The sequence below is a fragment of the Taudactylus pleione genome, unplaced genomic scaffold, assembly GCF_031769625.1.
Source record: "Taudactylus pleione unplaced genomic scaffold, aTauple2 ptg000822l, whole genome shotgun sequence".
Lineage (NCBI taxonomy): Eukaryota > Metazoa > Chordata > Amphibia > Anura > Myobatrachidae > Taudactylus > Taudactylus pleione.
Genome location: NW_028285224.1, coordinates 247,910 through 267,325, shown reverse-complemented (window position 1 = coordinate 267,325; position 19,416 = coordinate 247,910).

Genomic DNA, 19,416 nt, shown 5'->3' with positions numbered 1-19,416 from the left:
GGGTCAGGGTTAGGGTTAGGGATAGGGTTAGGGCTAGGGTTAGCTGTAGGGTCAGGGTTAGGGTTAGGGATAGGGTTAGGGTTAGGATTAGGGTTTAGAGTTAGGGTTAGGGCTAGGGTTAGGGTTAGTGCTAGGGTTAGGGCTAGGGTTAGGGTTTAGCATTAGGGTTAGGGTTTAGGGTTAGGGTTTAGGGTTAGAGTTAGGGTTAAGGTTAGGATTTAGGGTTAGGGTTAGGGATAGGATTAGGGCTTGTGTTAGGGTTTGGTCTAGGGTTAGGGCTAGGGTTAGGTTTAGGGTTAGGGCTAGGGTTAGGATTATTGTTAGGGTTAGGGTTTAGGGTTAGGGTTAGCATTAGGGATAGGGTTAGGGTTTAGAGTTAGGGTTAGGGTTAGGGCTAGGGTTAGGGCTAGGGTTTAGGGTTTAGGGTTAGGGTTTAGGGTTAGGGGTAGGGCTAGGGTTAGGGTTAGGGCTAGGGTTAGGGTAAGGGCTAGGGTAAGGGTTAGGGGTTGGGTTAGGGATAGAGATAGGGCTAGGGTTAGGGTTTAGTGTTAGGGTTTAGGGTTAGGGATAGTGTTAAGGTTAGGGTTTAGGGTTAGGGTTAAGGTTTGGGTTTAGGGTTAGGGTTTAGGGTTAGGGTTAGAGTTAGGGTTGTGGTTAGTGTTAGGGTTAGGGCTAGGGTTAGGGTTTAGAGTTACGGAAAGGGTTAGGGCTAGGGCTAGAGTTAGGGTTAGGGCTAGGGTTAGGGATAGGGTGAGGGTTAGGGATAGGGTTTACATTTAGGGTTAGGGTTAGGGTTAGGGATCGGGTTAGGGTTTCGGGTTTGGGTTTAGGGTTAGGGCTAGGGATAGGGTTAGGGCTAGGGTTTTGGTTAGGGCTAAGGTTAGGGTTAGGGCTAGGGTTAGAGTTAGGGTTTAGGGTTAGGATTATGGTTAGGGTTAATGTTTGGGCTAGGGTTAGGGCTAGGGTTGTGGTTAGGGTTTAGGGATAGGGCTAGGGTTAGGGCTAGGGTTATGGTTAGAGCTTGGGCTAGGGTTAGGGTCAGGGTTAGTGTTTAGAGTTAGGGTTAGGGTTAGGGTAAGGGTTAGGGTTATTGTTAGGGTTAGGGTTACGGTTAGGGCTAGGGTTAGTCCTAGGGTTAGGGTTAGGGTTAGGGTTTAGGGTTAGGGCTAGTGTTAGTATTTAGGGTTTGGGTTAGGGTGAGGGTTAGGGTAAGGGTTAGGGCAACGGTTAGGGTTAGGGCTAGGGTTAGGGTTAAGGATAGGGTTTGGTTTAGGGTTAGGGTTAGGATTAGGGATAGGGTTCGGGATAGGGATAGGGTGTAGGGTTAGGGTTATTGATAGGGCTAGGGTTAGGGCTAGGGATAGGGCTAGGGTCAGGGCTAGAGTTAGGATTTAGAGTTAGGGCTAGGGTTAGGATTTAGGGTTAGTGAAAGGGTTAGGGGTAGGGTTAGGGCTAGGGTTAGCGTTAGGGTTAGGAATAGGGTTAGGATTAGGGTTTAGAGTTAGGGTTAGGGTTTGGGTTAGTGCTAGGGTTAGGGCAAGGGTTAGGGAGAGGTATAGGGTTAGGGCTAGGGTTAGGGCTAGGGTTAGGGTTAGGGCTATGGTTAGGACTAGAGTTAAGGTTAGGTTTAGGGTTAGGGCTAGGGTTAGGGATAGGGTTTAGGGTTAGGGTTAGGGCTAGGGTTAGGCTTTAGGGTTAGTGTTAGGGTTTAGTTTTAAGGTTAGGGTTATGATTAGGGTTAGGGTTTAGGGTTAGGGCTAGGGTTAGCGTTAGGGTTAGGGTCAGGGTTAGGGATAGGGTTAGGGTTAGGATTAGGGTTTAGAGTTAGGGTTAGGGCTAGGGTTAGGGTTAGTGCTAGGGTTAGGGCTAGGGTTAGGGAGAGGTATAGGTTTAGGGCTAGGGTTAGGGTTACGGCTATGGTTAGGGCTAGGGTTAGGACTAGAGTTAAGGTTAGGGTTAGGGCTAGGGTTAGGGTGTGGGTTTAGCGTTAGGGTTAGGGTTTAGGGTTAGGGTTTAGGGTTAGGGCTAGGGTTGGGGTTAGGTTAGGATTAGGGCTAGGGCTAGGGTTAGGGCTAGGGTTAGGGATAGGGTAATGGTTAGGGTTTAGGGTTAAGGTTAGGGTTATCATTAGAGTTAGGGTTATGGTTAGGGCTAGGGTCAGGGTTATGGCTAGTGTTAGGGTTAGGGCTAGGGTTAGGGTTGAGGTTAGGGTTTAGGGTTTAGGGTAAGGGTTAAGGTTGGTGCAAGGGTTAGGGAAAAGGTTAGGTTTAGGGTTAGGGTTAGGGCTAGGGTTAGGGTTAGGATTAGGGTTAGGGCTAGTGCTAGGGATAGGGTTAGGACTAGGGTTAGGGCTAGGGTTTAGGATTTAGGGTTAGGGATAGGGTTAGGGTGGGGGTTTAGGATTAGGGTTTAGGGTTATGGTTAGGGTTATGGCTAGGGTTAGGGCTAGGGTTAGGGATAGGGTTAGGTTTAGGGCTAGGGTTAAGTCTAGGGTTAGGACTAGAGTTAAGGTTAGGGTTAGGGTTAGGGTAAGGGTTAGGGTTAGGGCAAGGGCTAGGGTTAGGGCTAGGGTTAGGTCTAGGGTTAGTAATAGAGTTAAGGTTAGGGTTAGGGCTAGGGTTTGGGATAGGGTTTAGGGGTAGGGTTAGGGTTTAGGGTTAGGGCTAGGGTTGGGGTTAGGTTAGGATTAGGGCTAGGGTTAGGGCTAGGGCTAGGGTTAGGGATAGGGTAATGGTTAGGGTTTAGGGTTAAGGTTAGGGTTATCGTTAGAGTTAGGGTTATGGTTAGGGCTAGGGTCAGGGTTATGGCTAGTGTTAGGGTTAGGGCTAGGGTTAGGGTTAGGGTTGAGGTTAGGGTTTAGGGTTTAGGGTAAGGGTTAAGGTTGGTGCAAGGGTTAGGGAAAAGTTTAGGTTTAGGGTTAGGGTTAGGGCTAGGGTTAGGATTAGGGTTAGGGCTAGTGCTAGGGATAGGGTTAGGACTAGGGTTAGGGCTAGGGTATAGGATTTAGGGTTAGGGATAGGGTTAGGGTGGGGGTTCAGGATTAGGGATTAGGGTTATGGTTAGGGTTATGGCTAGGGTTAGTGTTAGGGCTAGGGTTAGGGATAGGGTTAGGTTTAGGGCTAGGGTTAGGTCTAGGGTTAGGACTAGAGTTAAGGTTAGGGTTAGGGTTAGGGTAAGGGCTAGGGTTAGGGCAAGGGCTAGGGTTAGTGCTAGGGTTAGGTCTAGGGTTAGTAATAGAGTTAAGGTTAGGGTTAGGGCTAGGGTTTGGGATAGGGTTTAGGGTTAGGGTTATGGCTAGGGTTAGGGTTTAGGGTTAGGGTTAGGGTTTAGGGTTTAGGGTTAGAGTTAGGCTTAAGGTTAGGGTTTAGGGTTAGGGCTAGGGTTAGTGCTAGGGTAAGGGTTAGGGCTAGGGTTAGGTTAGGGTTAGGGCTAGGGTTAGAGCTAGGGTTAGGGCTAAGGCTAGGGTTAGGGTTTAGGGTTAAGGTTAGGGTTAGGGTTATCGTTAGGGTTAGTGTAAGGGTTAGGGCTAGGGTTAGGTTGAGGGTTAGTTCGAGGGTTAGGGTTAGTGCTAGGGTTTAGGGTTAGGGCTAGGATTAGGGCTAGGGTTGGGGTTAGGGCTAGGGCTAGGGTTAGAGATAGGGTTAAGGCTAGGGTTAGGGCTAAGGTTAGGGTTAGGATTAGGATTTAGAGTTAGGGTTAGGGTTAGGGATCGGGTTAGGGTTAGGGTTTCGGGTTTGGGTTTAGGGTTAGGGCTTGGGTTAGGGCTAGGGATAGGATTAGGGCTTGTGTTAGGTTTAGGTCTAGGGTTAGGGCTAGGGTTAGGTTTAGGGTTAGGGCTAGGGTTAGGATTATTGTTAGAGTTTAGGGTTAGGGTTAGCGTTAGGGATAGGGTTAGGGTTTAGAGCTAGGGTTAGGGCTAGGGTTTAGGGTTAGGGTTTAGGGTTAGGTTTAGGGTTAGGGGTAGGGCTAGGGTTAGGGCTAGGGTTAGGGTAAGGGCTAGGGTAAGGGTTAGGGGTAGGGTTAGGGATAGAGTTAGGGCTAGGGTTTAGTGTTAGGGTTAGGGTTTAGGGTTAGGGATAGTGTTAAGGTTAGGGTTTAGGGTTAGGGTTAAGGTTAGGGTTTGGGTTTAGGGTTAGGGTTAGGGTGAGGGTTAGGGTTTAGAGTTACGGTAAGGGTTAGGGCTAGGGTTAGAGTTAGGGTTAGGGCTAGGGTTAGGGATAGGGTGAGGGTTAGGGATAGGGTTTACATTTAGGGTTAGGGTTAGGGTTAGGGATCGGGTTAGGGTTTCGGGTTAGGGTTAGGGTTTAGGGTTAGGGCTAGGGTTAATGCTAGGGATAGGGTTAGGGCTAGGGTTTTGGTTAGGGTTAGGGCTAAGTTTAGGGCTAGGGTTAGGGATAGTGTTAGGGTTTAGGGTTAGGATTATGGTTAGGGTTAATGTTTGGGCTAGGGTTAGGGCTAGGGTTATGGTTAGGGTTTAGGGTTAGGGCTAGGGTTAGGGCTAGGGTTATGGTTAGGGTTAGGGCTTGGGCTAGGGTCAGGGTTAGGGTTTAGAGTTAGGGTTAGGGTAAGGGTTATGGCTATAGTTAGGGTTAGGGCTAGGGTTAGGGTTACGGTTAGGGCTAGGGTTAGTCCTAGGGTTAGGGATAGGGTTTAGGGTTAGGGCTAGTGTTAGGATTTAGGGTTTGGGTTAGGGATAGGGTGAGGGTAAGGGTTAGGGCTATGGTTAGGGTTAGGGCTAGGGTTACGGCTAGGGTTAGGTTTAGGGTTAGGATTAGGGATAGGGTTCGGGTTAGGGATAGGGTGTAGGGTTAGGGTTATTGATAGGGCTAGGGTTAGGGCTAGGGTTAGGGCTAGAGTTAGGATTTAGGGTTAGGGTTAGGGCTAGGGTTAGGATTTAGGGTTAGTGATAGGGTTAGTGTAAGGGTTAGGGCTAGGGTTAGGGCTAGGGATAGGGTTAGGGTGAGGGTTTAGAGTTAGGGTTAGGGTTGAGAGTTATGGTTAAGACTAGAGTTAGGGTTAGGGCTAGGGTTAGGGATAGGGTTTAAAGTTAGGGTTAGGGGTAGGGTTAGGGATAGGTTTAGAGTTAGGTCTATGGTTAGGGCTAGGGTTAGGGTTACGGCTAGGTTTAGGGCTAGGGTTAGGGATAGGGTTAGGGTTAAGGATAGGGTTTAGAGTTAGGGTTAGGGATAGGGTTCGGGAAAGGGTTAGGGTTAGGGCTAGGGTTAGTGCTATGGTTAGTGTTAGGGCTAGGGTTAGGGTCAGGGTTAGGGTTAGGATTAGGGTTTAGAGTTAGTGTTAGGGCTAGGGTAAGGGTTAGGGCTATCGTTAGGGTTAGGGCTAGGATTAGGGTTACAGTTAGGATTAGTCCTAGGGTTAGGGTTAGGGATAGGGTTAGGGTTTAGGGTTAGGGCTAGTGTTAGGATTTAGGGTTTGGGTTAGGGATAGGGTGAGGGTTAGGGTAAGGGTTAGGGCTACGGTTAGGGTTAGGGCTAGGGATAGGGCTAGGGTTAGGGTTAAGGCAAGGGTTAGGTTTAGGGTTAGGGTTCTGGTTAGGGATAGGGTGTAGGGTTAGGGTTAGGGCTAGGGTTATGGTTAGGGCTAGGGTTAGGGCTAGGGTTAGAGATAGAGTTAGGGTTTAGGGTTAGGGTTAGGTTTATGGTTAGGGTTAATGTTTGGGCTAGGGTTAGGGCTAGGGTTATGGTTAGGGTTTAGGGTTAGGGCTAGGGTTAGGGTTATGGTTAGGGCTTGGGCTAGGGTTAGGGTCAGGGTTAGGGTTTAGAGTTAGGGTAAGGGTTAGGGCTATTGTTAGGGTTAGGGCTAGGGTTACGGTTAGGGCTAGGGTTAGTCCTAGGGTTAGGGATAGGGTTAGGGTTTAGGGTTACGGCTAGTGTTAGGATTTAGGGTTTGGGTTAGGGATAGGGTGAGGGTTAGGGTAAGGGTTAGGGCTACGGTTAGGGTTAGGGCTAGGGTTAGGGCTAGGGTTAAGGCAAGGGTTAGGTTTAGGGTTAGGATTAGGGATAGGGTTCGGGTTAGGGATAGGGTGTAGGGTTATTGATAGGGCTAGGGTTAGGGCTAGGGATAGGGCTAGGGTCAGGGCTAGAGTTAGGATTTAGGGTTAGGGCTAGGGTTAGGATTTAGGGTTAGGGATAGGGTTAGGGCTAGGGATAGGGCTAGGGATAGGGTGAGGGCTAGGGTTAGGGCTAGGGATAGGTTTAGGGTTAGGGTTTAGAGTTAGGGTTAGGGTTGAGATTTAGGGTTAAGACTAGAGTTAGGGTTAGGGCTAGGGTTAGGGATAGGGTTTAAAGTTAGGGTTAGGGGTAGGGTTAGGGATAGGTTTAGAGTTAGGTCTATGGTTAGGGTTAGGGTTACGGCTAGGGTTAGGGCTAGGGTTAGGGTTAGGGATAGGGTTTAGAGTTAGGGTTAGGGATAGGGTTCGGGAAAGGGTTAGGGTTAGGGCTAGGGTTAGTGCTATGGTTAGGGCTAGGGTTAGGGTCAGGCTTACGGTTAGAATTAGGGTTTAGAGTTAGGGTTAGGGCTAAGGTAAGGGTTAGGGCTATTGTTAGGGTTAGGGCTAGGATTAGGGTTATGGTTAGGGTTAGTCCTAGGGTTAGGGTTAGGGTTAGGGCTAGTGTTAGGATTTAGGGTTTGGGTTAGGGATAGGGTGAGGGTTAGGGTTAGGGCTATGGTTAGGGTTAGGGCTAGGGTTAGGGTTAAGGCAAGGGTTAGGTTTAGGGTTAGGGCTAGGGTTAGGGATAGAGTTAGGGTTCGGGTTAGGGTTCAGGTTAGGGATAGGGTGTAGGGTGTAGGGTTAGGGCTAGGGTTAGGGTTATGGATAGGGCTAGGGTTAGGGCTAGAGTAAGGGTTTAGGGTTAGGGCAAGGGTTAGGATTTAGGGTTAGGGATAGGGTTAGGGCTAGGGATAGGGTTAGGGCTAGGGCTAGGGTTAGGGCTAGGGATAGGGTTAGGTTGAGGGCTAGGGTTAGGGTTATGGCTAGGGTTTAGGGTTAGGTTTAGGGTTTAGAGTTAGGGTTAGGGTTGAGAGTTAGGGTTAGGGTTAAGACTAGAGTTAGGGTTAGGGTTTAGGGTTAGGGTTTAAAGTTAGGGTTAGGGATAGGTTTAGAGTTAGGTCTATGGTTAGGGCTAGGGTTAGGGATAGGGTTAGGATTAGGGATAGGGTTTAGAGTTAGGGTTAGGGATAGGGTAAGGGTTAGGAAAAGGGTTAGGGCTAGGGTTAGTGCTATGGTTAGGGTTAGGGCTAGGGCTAGGGTTAGGGTAGGGTAAGGGTTAGGGCTTGGGTTAGGGTAAGGGTTTAGAGTTAGGGTTAGAGTTAGGGCAAGTGTTAGGGTTAGGGTGATGGTTAGGGCTAGGGTTAGTGTTACGGATAGGGTTAGGGATAGGGTTTAGCTTTAGGGTTAGGGACAGGGTTAGGGTTTAGAGTTTGGGTTAGGGTTATGGTTAGGCTTAGGGCTAGGGTTAGGGTAGGGTTTAGGGTTATGGTTAGGCTTAGGGTTAGGGCTAGGGTTAGAGCTAGGGTTAGGGCTAGGGTTTAGGGTTAGGGCTAGGGTTAGGGCTATGGTTAGAGTTAGGGTTTGGTTTAGGGACAGGGTTAGGGTTTAGAGTTAGGGTTATGGTTAGGGCTAGCGTTAGTGTTACGGATAGGGTTAGGGATAGGGTTTAGCTTTAGGGTTAGGGCTAGGATTGAGAGTTAGGGTTAGGGTTAAGACTAGAGTTAGGGTTAGGGTTTAGGGTTTAAAGTTAGGGTTAGGGATAGGTTTAGAGAAAGGTCTATGGTTAGGGCTAGGGTTAGGGTTTGAGTTAGGGCTAGGGTTAGGGTTTAGTGTTAGGGTTTAGGGTTAGGGATAGTGTTAAGTTTAGGGTTTAGGGTTAGGGTTAAGGTTAGGGTTTGCGTTCAGGGTTAGGGTTTAGGGTTAGAGTTAGGGTTTAGGGTTGTGGTTAGTGTTAGGGTTAAGGATACGGTTAGGGTGAGGGTTAGGGTTTAGAGTCACGGTAAGGGTTAGGGCTAGGGTTAGAGTTAGGGTTAGGACTAGGGTTAGGGATAGGGTGAGGGTTAGGAATAGGGTTTACATTTAGGGTTAGGGTTAGGGATCGGGTTAGGGTTTCGGGTTAGGGTTTAGGGCTAGGGTTAGGGCTAGGGATAGGGTTAGGGCTAGGGTTTTGGTTAGGGTTAGGGCTAAGGTTAGGGTTAGGGTTAGGGATAGAGTTAGGGTTTAGGGTTAGGATTATGGTTAGGGTTAATGTTTGGGCTAGGGTTAGGGCTAGGGTTATGGTTAGGGTTTAGGGTTAGGGCTAGGGTCAGGGCTAGGGTTATGGTTAGGGCTTGGGCTAGGGTTAGGGTTACAGTTAGGTTTAGGGTTAGGATTAGGGATAGGGTTCGCGTTAGGGATAGGGTGTAGGGTTATTGATAGGGCTAGGGTTAGGGCTAGGGCTAGGGTCAGGGCTAGAGTTAGGATTTAGGGTTAGGGTTAGGGCTAGGATTTATTGCTAGGGATAGGGTTACGGCTAGGGTTAGGGCTAGGTTAGGGATAGGGTTAGGGATAGGGTTTAGAGTTAGGGTTAGGGTCAGGGTTAGGATTATGGTTTAGAGTTAGGGTTAGGGCTAGGGTAAGGGTTAGGGCTATTGTTAGGGTTAGGACTAGGATTAGGGTTACTGTTAGGGTTAGTCCTAGGGTTAGGGATAGGGTTTAGGGTTAGGGCTAGTGTTAGGATTTAGGGTTTGGGTTAGGGATAGGGTGAAGGTTAGGGTAAGGGTTAGGGCTACGGTTAGGGTTAGGGCTAGGGTTAGGGCTAGGGTTAAGGCAAGGGTTAGGTTTAGGGTTAGGGCTAGGGTTAGGGTGTAAGGTTAGGGCTAGGGTTATGGTTAGGGCTAGGGTTAGGGCTAGGGTTAGGGATACAGTTAGGGTTTAGGGTTAGGGTTATGGTTAGGGTTAATTTTTGGGCTAGGGTTAGGGCTAGGGTTATGGTTTAGGGTTAGGGCTAGGGTTATGGTTAGGGCTTGGGCTAGGGTCAGGGTTTAGAGTTAGGGTTAGGGTAAGGGTTAGGGCTATTGTTAGGGTTAGGGCTAGGGTTAGGGTTATGGCTAGGGTTAGTCCTAGGGTTAGGGATAGGGTTAGGGTTTAGGGTTAGTGTTAGGATTTAGGGTTTTGGTTAGGGATAGGGTGATGGTTAGGGTAAGGGTTAGGGCTTCGGTTAGTGTTAGGGCTAGGGTTAAGGCTAGGGATAGGTTTAGGTTTAGGGTTAGGATTAGGGATAGGGTTCGGGTTAGGGATAGGGTGTAGGGTTAGGGTTATTGATAGGGCTAGGGTTTGGGCTAGGGATAGGGCAAGGGTCAGGGCTAGAGTTAGGATTTAGGGTTAGGGCTAGGATTTAGGGTTAGGGTAAGGGTTAGGGCTAGGGCTAGGGATAGGGTTAGGGTGAGGGCTAGGGTTAGGGCTAGGGATAGGTTTAGGGTTTAGAGTTAGGGTTGAGAGTTAGGGTTAAGACTAGAGTTAGGGTTAGGGCTAGGGTTAGGGATAGGGTTTAAAGATAGGGTTAGGGGTAGGGTTAGGGATAGGTTTAGAGTTAGGTCTATGGTTAGGGCTAGGGTAGGGTTACGGCTAGGGTTAGGGTTAGGTATAGGGTTAGAGATAGGGTTTAGAGTTAGGGTTAGGGATAGGGTTCGGGAAAGGGTTAGGGCTAGGGTTAGTGCTATGGTTAGGGTTAGGGCTAGGGTTAGGATTAGGGTTTAGAGTTAGGGTTAGGGCTAGGGCTATTGTTAGGGTTAGGGCTAGGATTAGGGTTACGGTTAGGGTTAGTCCTAGGGTTAGGGTTAGGGCTAGTGTTAGGATTTAGGGTTTGGGTTAGGGATAGGGTGAGTGTTAGGGTTAGGGCTACGGTTAGGGCTAGGGTTAGGGCTAGGGTTAAGGCAAGGGTTAGGTTTAGGGTTAGGGTTCGGGATAGGGTGTAGGGTTAGGGCTAGGGTTAGGGCTAGGGTTAGGGCTAGGGTTAGGGCTAGAGTTAGGGTTTAGGGTTAGGGCTAGGGTTAGGATTTAGGGTTAGGGATAGGGTAAGGGCTAGGGTTAGGGCTAGGGTTAGGGCTAGGGTTAGGTTGAGGGCTAGGGTTAGGGTTAGGGCTAGGGTTAGGGTTTAGGGTTAGGTTTAGAGTTTAGAGTTAGGGTTGAGAGTTAGGGTTAGGGTTAAGACTAGAGTTAGGGTTAGGGTTTAGGGTTTAAAGTTAGGGTTAGGGATAGGTTTACAGTTAGGTCTATGGTTAGGGCTAGGGTTAGGGCTAGGGTTAGGATTAGGGTTTAGAGTTAGGGTTAGGGATAGGGTTAGGGTAAGGGTTAGGGAAAGGGTTAGGGCTAGTGCTATGGTTAGGTTTAGGGCTAGGGTTAGAGCTAGGGTTAGGGATAGGGTAAGGGTTAGGGTAAGGGTTTAGAGTTAGGGTTAGAGCTAGGGCAAGTGTTAGGGTTAGGGTGATGGTTAGGGCTAGGGTTAGTGTTACGGATAGGGTTAGGGATAGGGTTTAGCTTTAGGGTTAGGGACAGGGTTAGGGTTTAGAGTTTGGGTTAGGCTTAGGGCTAGGGTAGGGTTTAGGGTTAGGCTTAGGGTTAGTGCTAGGGTTAGAGCTAGGGTTAGGGCTAGGGTTAGGGCTAGGGTTAGAGTTAGGGTTTGGTTTAGGGACAGGGTTAGGGTTTAGAGTTAGGGTTATGGTTAGGGCTAGGGTTAGGGTTAGTGTTAGGGTTAGGCTTAGGTTTAAGGTTAGGCTTAGGGTTTGGGCTAGGGTTATGGTTTAGGGTTAGGTTTAGGGTTAGGGATAGGGTGAGGGTTAGGGCTAGGGTTAAAGTTTAGGGTTATCGTTAGGGTTCGGGCTAGGGTTAGGGCTAGGGTTAGTGATAGGGTTAGGGCTAGGGTAAGGGTTAGGGCTAGGGTTAGTGCTAGGGTTAGGGCTAGGGTTAGGGCTAGAGTTAGGGTTAGGTTTAGGGCTAAGGTTAGGGCTAGGGATAGAGTTAGGGTTAGGTTTAGGGCTAGGGTTAGGGCTAGGGATAGAGTTAGGGTTAGGGCTAGGGTTAGGTTTAGGGCTAGGGTTAGGGCTAGGGTTAGGGATAGAGTTAGGGTTTAGGGTTAGGATTAAGGTTAGGGTTAATGTTTGGGCTAGGGTTAGGGTTAAGGCTAGGGTTATGGCTAGGTTTATGGTTTAGGGCTAGGTCTAGGGCTAGGATTATGGTTAGGGTCAGGGTTAGGATTAGGGTTAGGGTAAGGGCTATTGTTAGGGTTAGGGCTAGGGTTACGGTTAGGGCTAGGGTTAGTCCTAGGGTTAGGGATAGGGTTTAGGGTTAGGGCTAGTGTTAGGATTTAGGGTTTGGGTTAGGGTGAGGGGAAGGGTTAGGGCTACGGTTAGGGCTAGGGTTAGGGCTAGTGTTAGGTTTAGGGTTAGGGCTAGGATTAGGGATAGGGTTAGGGTTCGGGGTAGGGTGTAGGGTTATGGTTAGGGCTAGGGTTAAAGATAGGGTTAGGGCTAGAGTTAGGATTTAGGGTTAGGGTTAGGGCTAGGGTTAGGATTTAGGGTTAGGGTAAGGGTTAGGGCTAGGGTTAGGGCTAGGGCAAGTGTTAGGGTTAGGGTGATGGTTAGGGCTAGGGTTAGTGTTACGGATAGGGTTAGGGATAGGGTTTAGCTTTAGGGTTAGGGACAGGGTTAGGGTTTAGAGTTTGGGTTAGGCTTAGGGCTAGGGTAGGGTTTAGGGTTAGGGTTAGGCTTAGGGTTAGTGCTAGGGTTAGAGCTAGGGTTAGGGCTAGGGTTAGGGCTAGGGTTAGAGTTAGGGTTTGGTTTAGGGACAGGGTTAGGGTTTAGAGTTAGGGTTATGGTTAGGGCTAGGGTTAGGGTTAGTGTTAGGGTTAGGCTTAGGTTTAAGGTTAGGCTTAGGGTTTGGGCTAGGGTTATGGTTTAGGGTTAGGTTTAGGGTTAGGGATAGGGTGAGGGTTAGGGCTAGGGTTAAAGTTTAGGGTTATCGTTAGGGTTCGGGCTAGGGTTAGGGCTAGGGTTAGTGATAGGGTTAGGGCTAGGGTAAGGGTTAGGGCTAGGGTTAGTGCTAGGGTTAGGGCTAGGGTTAGGGCTAGAGTTAGGGTTAGGTTTAGGGCTAAGGTTAGGGCTAGGGATAGAGTTAGGGTTAGGTTTAGGGCTAGGGTTAGGGCTAGGGATAGAGTTAGGGTTAGGGCTAGGGTTAGGTTTAGGGCTAGGGTTAGGGCTAGGGTTAGGGATAGAGTTAGGGTTTAGGGTTAGGATTAAGGTTAGGGTTAATGTTTGGGCTAGGGTTAGGGTTAAGGCTAGGGTTATGGCTAGGTTTATGGTTTAGGGCTAGGTCTAGGGCTAGGATTATGGTTAGGGTCAGGGTTAGGATTAGGGTTAGGGTAAGGGCTATTGTTAGGGTTAGGGCTAGGGTTACGGTTAGGGCTAGGGTTAGTCCTAGGGTTAGGGATAGGGTTTAGGGTTAGGGCTAGTGTTAGGATTTAGGGTTTGGGTTAGGGTGAGGGGAAGGGTTAGGGCTACGGTTAGGGCTAGGGTTAGGGCTAGTGTTAGGTTTAGGGTTAGGGCTAGGATTAGGGATAGGGTTAGGGTTCGGGGTAGGGTGTAGGGTTATGGTTAGGGCTAGGGTTAAAGATAGGGTTAGGGCTAGAGTTAGGATTTAGGGTTAGGGTTAGGGCTAGGGTTAGGATTTAGGGTTAGGGTAAGGGTTAGGGCTAGGGTTAGGGCTAGGGATAGGGTTAGGGTGAGGGCTAGGGCTAGGGATAGGGTTTAGGGTTAGGGTTAGGTTTAGGGTTTAGAGTTAGGGTTAGGGTTGAGAGTTAGGGTTAAGACTAGAGTTAGGGTTAGGGCAAGGGTTAGGGATAGGGTTTAGGGTTAGGGTTTAAAGTTAGGGTTAGGGAAAGGTTTAGAGTTAGGTCTATGGTTAGGACTAGGGTTAGGGATAGGGTTTAGGGTTAGGGATAGGGTTAGGGTTTAGAGTTAGGGATAGGGTTAGGTTAAGGGTTAGGGAAAGGGTTAGGGGTAGGGTTAGTGCTATGGTTAGGGTTAGGGCTAGGGTTAGGGATAGGGTAAGGGTTAGGGCTTGGGTTAGGGTAAGGGTTTAGAGTCAGGGTTAGAGTTAGGGCAAGTGTTAGGGTTAGGGTGATGGTTAGGGCTAGGAAGAGTGTTACGGATAGGGTTAGGGATAGGGTTTAGCTTTAGGGTTAGGGACAGGGTTAGGGATAGGGTTTAGAGTTTGGGTTAGGGTTATGGTTAGGGTTAGGCTTAGGGCTATGGTTTAGGGTTATGGTTAGGCTTAGGGCTAGGGCTAGAGTTAGGGTTTAGGGTTAGGGCGAGGGTTAGGGCTAGGGTTAGGGTTTGGTTTAGGGACAGGGTTAGGGTTTAGAGTTAGGGTTATGGTTAGGGTTAGTGTTAGGCTTAGGGTTAAGGTTTGGCTTAGGGTTTGGGCTAGGGTTAGGGCTAGGGTAAGGGCTAGGGTTATGGTTTAGGGTTTGGTTTAGGGCTAGGGTTCAGGGTTAGGGTTAGGGATAGGGTGAGGGTTAGGGATAGGGTTTAGGGCTAGGGTTAGTGCTAGGGTTAGGGTTAAGGCTAGGGTTAGAGTTAGCGTTAGGTTTAGGGCTAGGGTTAGGGCTAGGGATAGAGTTAGGGCTAGGGTTAGGTTTAGGGCTAGGGTTAGGGTTAGGGATAGAGTTAGGGTTAGGGTTTAGGGTTAGGATTATGGTTAGGGTTAATGTTTGGGCTAGGGTTAGGGCTAGGGTTAGGGCTAGGGTTATGGTTTAGGGTTAGGGTGAGGTCAAGGGCTAGGGTTATGGTTAGGGTCAGGATTAGGGTTAGGGTAAGGGTTAGGGTTAGGGCTATTGTTAGGGTTAGGGCTAGGGTTACGGTTAGGGCAAGGGTTAGTCCTAGGGTTAGGGTTAGGGATAGGGTTTAGGGTTAGGGCTAGTGTTAGGATTTAGGGTTTGGGTTAGGGATAGGGTTAGGGCTAGGGGTAGGTTTAGGGTTAGGGCTAGGGTTAGGGCAAGGATTAGGGATAGGGTTAGGGTTCGGGTTAGGGTTCGGGTGTAGGTTTAGGGCTAGTTTTAGGGTTATGGTTAGGGCTAGGGTTAGGGCTAGAGTTAGGATTTAGGGTTTGGATTTAGGGTTAGGGATAGGGTTAGGGTAAGGGCTAGGGTTGGGGCTAGGGATAGGGTTAGGGTGAGGGCTAGGGTTTAGGGTTAGGTTTAGGGTTAGGGTATAGAGTTAGGGTTAGGGTTGAGAGTTAGGGTTAAGACTAGAGTTAGGGTTAGGGATAGGGTTTAGGGTTTAAAGTTAGGGTTAGGGATAGGTTTAGAGTTAGGTCTATGGTTAGGGCTAGGGTTAGGATTAGGGATAGGGTTAGGGTTTAAAGTTAGGGTAAGGGTTAGGGTTTGGGAAAGGGTTAGGATTAGGGCTAGGGTTAGGGTTAGGGTCAGGGTTAGGATTAGGGTTTACAGTTAGGGTTAGGGCTAGGGTAAGGGTTAGGGCTATTGTTAGGATTAGGGTTTAGAGTTAGGGGTAGGGCTAGGGTAAGGGTTAGGGCTATTGTTAGGGTTAGGGCTAGGGTTACGGTTAGGGTTAGTCCTAGGGTTAGGGATAGGGTTAGGGCTAGTGTTAGGATTTAGGGTTTGGGTTAGGCTTATGGATAGGGAAGTCAGGGTTAGGGTAAGGGTTAGGGCTACGGTTAGGGCTAGGGTTAGGGTTAAGGCTAGGGTTAGGTTTAGGGTTCGGGATAGGTTGTTGTGTTAGGGCTAGGGTTAGGGCTAGGGATAGGGTTAGGATTTAGGGTTAGGGATAGGGTTAGGGCTAGGGCTAGGGTTAGGGTGAGGGCTAGGGTTAGGGCTAGGGATATGGTTTAGGGTTAAGGTTTAGGGTTGAGAGTTAGGGTTAGGGTTAGGACTAGAGTTAGGGTTAGGGATAGGGTTAGGGTTTAAAGTTAGGGTTAGGGATAGGTTTAGAATTAGGTCTATGGTTAGGGCTAGGGTTAGGGCTAGGGTTAGGATTAGGGATAGGGTTTAGAGTTAGGGTTAGGGAAAGGGTTAGGGCTAGGGTTAGTGCTATGGTTGGGGTTAGGGATAGGGATAGGGTAAGGGTTAGGGCTTGGGTTAGGGTTCAGAGTTAGGGTTAGAGTTAGATTTAGCGCAAGTGTTAGGGTTAGGGTTAGGTTGATGGTTAGTGCTAGGGTTAGGGTTACGGATAGGGTTAGGGATAGGGTTTAACTTTAGGGTTAGGGACAGGGTTAGGGTTTAGAGTTTGGGTTAGGGTTATGGTTAGGGTTAGGCTTAGGGCTAGGGTAGGGATTAGGGTTATGGTTAGGCTTAGGGTTAGGGCTAGGGTTAGAGGTAGGGTTAGGGCTAGGGTTTAGGGTTAGGGCTAGAGTTAGGGTTTGGTTTAGGGACAGGGTTAGGGTTTAGAGTTAGGGTTATGGTTAGGGCTAGTGTTAGGGTTAGGCTTAGGGTTAAGGTTAGGCTTAGGGTTTGGGCTAGGGTTAGGGCTAGGGTAAGGGCTAGGGTTATGGTTTAGGGTTACGTTTAGGGTTAGGGCTAGGGTTAGGGTTAAAGTTTAGGGTTATCGTTAGGGTTAGGGCTAGGGTTAGGGCTAGGGTTAGTGATAGGGTTAGGGCTAGGGTTAGGGTTAGGGCTAGTGTTAGAGTTAGGGCTAGGGTTAGGTTAAGGGCTAGGGTTAGAGTTAGGGTTAGGGCTAGAGTTAGGGTTAGGGATAGGGTTTAGGGTTAGGGCTAGGGTTTAATGTTAGGGTTTAGGGTTAGGGTTATTGTAAGGGTTAGGGCTAAGGCTAGGGTTTAGGGTAAGGGTTAGGATTTAGGGTTAGGGATAGAGCTAGGGTTTAGGGTTAGGGATTGGGTTAGGGATAGGGTTAGGGTTTCGGGTTAGGGTTAGTGCTAGGGTTAGGGCTAGGGTTAGTCTTAGGGTTTAGAGTTAGGGTTAGTGCTATGGTTAGGGCTAGGGTTAGTGCTAGGGTTAGGATTTAGGGTTAGGGTAAGGGTTATGGTTAAGGTTAGGGCTATGGTTATGGCTAGGGTTAGGTTTTAGGGTTAGGGTTAGGTTTAGGGTTTATAGTTAGGGTTAGGGTTGAGAGTTAGGGTTAGGTTTAGGATTATTGTTAGGGTTAGGGTTTAGGGTTAGGGTTTAGAGTTAGGGTTAGGGTTTAGTGCTAGGGTTAGGGCATGGGTTAGGTTTAGGGTTTAGGGTTAGGGATAGGGTTTAGGGTTAGGGTTTAGGTTAGGGTTTAGGGTTATGGTTAGGGTGAGGGTTAGGGATAGGGTTAGGTTTAGGGTTTGTAGAGTTACGGTTATTGCTAGGGTTAAAGTTAGGGTTAGGGATAGGGAGAGGGTTAGTGATAGGGTTAGGGTTTACATTTAGGGTTAGGGATAGGATTAGAGTTAGGATTAGGTTTAGGGTTAAGGTTAGGGTTTAGGGTTAGGGCTAGGGTTAGGGCTAGGCTTTTGGTTAGGGCTAGGGCTAAGGTTAGGGATAGAGTTAGGGTTAGGGTTATGGTTAGGGTTAATGTTTGGGCTAGGGTTAGGGCTAGGGTTATGGTTTAGGGTTAGGGTTGTGGTTAGGGTTAGGGCTTGGGCTAGGGCTATTGTTAGGGTTAGGGCTAGGGTTACGGTTAGGGATAGGTTTAGGGTTTAGGGTTAGTGTTAGGATTTAGGGTTTGGGTTAGGGATAGGGTTAGGGTAAGGGTTAGGGCTACGGTTAGAGTTAGGGTTAAAGCTAGGGTTAGGGATAGGGTTAGGGCTAGGGTTCGGGATAGGGTGTATGGTTAGGGATAGGGTTAGGGCTAGAGTTAGGGTTAGAGTTAGGGCTAGGGTTAGGGCTAGGGCAAGGGTCAGGGTTTAGGGATAGGGGTATTGTTAGGGTTAGGGCTAAGGCTAGCGTTAGGGATAGGGTTAGGATTAGGGTTTAGGGTAAGGGTTAGGGTTAATCCTAGGGTTAGGGATACAGTTAGGGTTAGGGTTTAGGGTTAGAGTTAGGAATTAGGGTTAGGGTAAGGTTTAGGGTTTAGAGTTAGGGTTAGGGTTGAGAGTTAGGGTTAAGACTAGAGTTAGGGTTAGGGATAGGTTTAGAGTTAGGTCTATGGTTAGGGCTAGGGTTAGGGTTTGAGTTAGGGCTAGGGTTAGGATTAGGGTTTAGTGTTAGGGTTAGGGCAAGGGTTAGGGCTAGGGTTAGTGCTATGGTTAGTGCTAGGGTTAGGGTTTAGAGTTAGGGTTAGGGCAAGGGTTAGGGCTAGGGTTAGGGCTAGGGTGAGGGTTAGGGATAGGGTTTAGCTTTAGGGTTAGGATTAGGGATAGGGACAGGGTTAGGGTTTAGAGTTTGGGTTATGGTTAGGGTTAGGCTTAGGGCTAGGGTTTAGGGTTATGGTTAGGCTTAGGGCTAGGGTTAGAGCTAGGGTTAGGGCTAGGGTTTAGGGCTAGAGTTAGGGAAAGGTTTAGGGACAGGGTTAGGGTTTAGAGTTAGTGTTAGGGTTATGGTTAGGGCTAGGGTTTAGGGTTAGGGCTTGGGTTCAGGGTTAGGGTTTGGGGTTATAGTTAGGGCTAGGGTTAGGGCTAGGACTAGGGTTAAAGTTTAGGGTTATCGTTAGGGTTAGGGCTAGTGTTAGGCTTAGGGTTAGGGTAAGGCTTAGGGCTAGGGTTAGGGTAAGGGCTAGGGTTTAGGGTTAGGGCTAGGTATAGGGTTCAGTGTTAGGGGTTATCGTTAGGGTTAGGGCTAGGGTTAGGGCTAGGACTAGGGTTAAAGTTTAGGGTTATCGTTAGGGTTAGGGCAAGGGTTAGGGCTAGGGTTAGGGCTAGGTTTAAGGCTAGGGCTAGAGTTAGGGTTTAGGGCTAGGGTTAAGGTTAGGATTTAGGGTTAGGGTTAGGGTTATTGTAAGGGTTAGGGCTAGGGTGAGGGATAGGGTCAGGGTTAGGGATAGGGTTAGGATTAGGGTTTAGGGTAAGCGTTAGGGTTAATGCTAGGGTTAGGGATAAAGTTAGGGTTTATGGTTAGGGTTTAGGGTTAGGGATTGGGTTAGGGGTAGTGCTAGGGTTAGGGCTAGGGTTAGTCTTAGGGTTTAGAGTTAGGGTTAGTGCTAGGGTTAGGGCTAGGGTTAGAGATAGGGTTAGGGTTTCGGGTTAGTCTTAGGGTTTAGATTTAGGGTTCGTGCTAGGGTTAGGATTAGAGTTAGGGTCTGGATTTAGGGTTAGGGATAGGGTTAGGGTAAGGGTTAGGGCTAGGGTTAAGGCTAGGGTTAGGGTTAAGGCTAGGGTTAAGGTTAGGGTTAGGGATAGGGTTTAGGGTTAGGTTTAGGGTTTAGAGTTAGGGTTGAGAGTTAGGTTTAGGGTTAGGGTTAAGACTAGAGTTAGGGTTAGGGTTTAGGCTTAGGGTTTAAAGTTAGGGTTAGGGATAGGTTTAGAGTTAGGTCTATGGTTAGGGCTAGGGCTAGGGTTAGGGATAGGGTTAGGATTAGGGATAGGGTTTAGGGTTAGGGATAGGGTTAGGGTTTTGAGTTAGGGTTAGGGATAGGGTAAGGGTTAGGGCAAGGGTTAGGGCTAGGGTTAGTGCTATGGTTAGGGTTAAGTTTAGGGCTAGGGTTAGGGATAGGGTAAGGGTTAGTGCTTGGGTTAGGGTTAGCGTTTAGGGTTAGAGTTAGGGCAAGGGATAGGGCTAGGGTTAGGGTGAGGGTTAGGGATAGGTTTAGGTTTAGCTTTAGGGTTAGGGACAGGGTTAGGGTTTAGAGTTTGGGTTAAGGTTATGGTTAGGCTTAGGGCTAGGGTAGGGTTTAGGGTTAGGGTTATGGTTAGGCTTAGGGTTAGGGCTAGGGTTAGTGTTAGAGTTAGGGCTAGGGTTATGGTTTGGCTTAGTGCTAGGGTTAGAGCTATGGTTAGGGTTAGAGTTAGGGCTAGGGTTTAGGGCTAGGGTTAGAGTTAGGTTTAGGGACAGGGTTAGGGTTTAGAGTTAGGGTTAGGGCTAGGGTTAGGCTTAGGGCTAGGGTAAGGGCTGGGGTTATGGTTTAGGGTTAGGGCTAGGTCTAGGGTTAGGGTTCAGGGTTAGGGATAGGGTTAGGGGTTATCGTTAGGGTTAGGGCTAGGGTTAGGGCTAAAGTTTAGGGTTATCGTTAGGGTTAGGGCTAGTGTTAGGGTTAGTGATAGGGTTAGGGTAATGGTTAGGGTTTAGGGTTAGGGCTAGGATTTAGGGTTAGGGTTATTGTAAGGGTTAGGGATAGGGTTTAGGGAAAGGGTTAGGGTTAATGCTAGGGTTAGGGATAGAGTTAGGGTTAAGGGTTAGTGTTTAGGGTTAGGGATTGGGTTAGGGATAGGGTTTCAGGTTAGGGATATGGTTAGTGCTAGGGTTAGGGCTAGGGTTAGTCTTAGGGTTTAGAGTT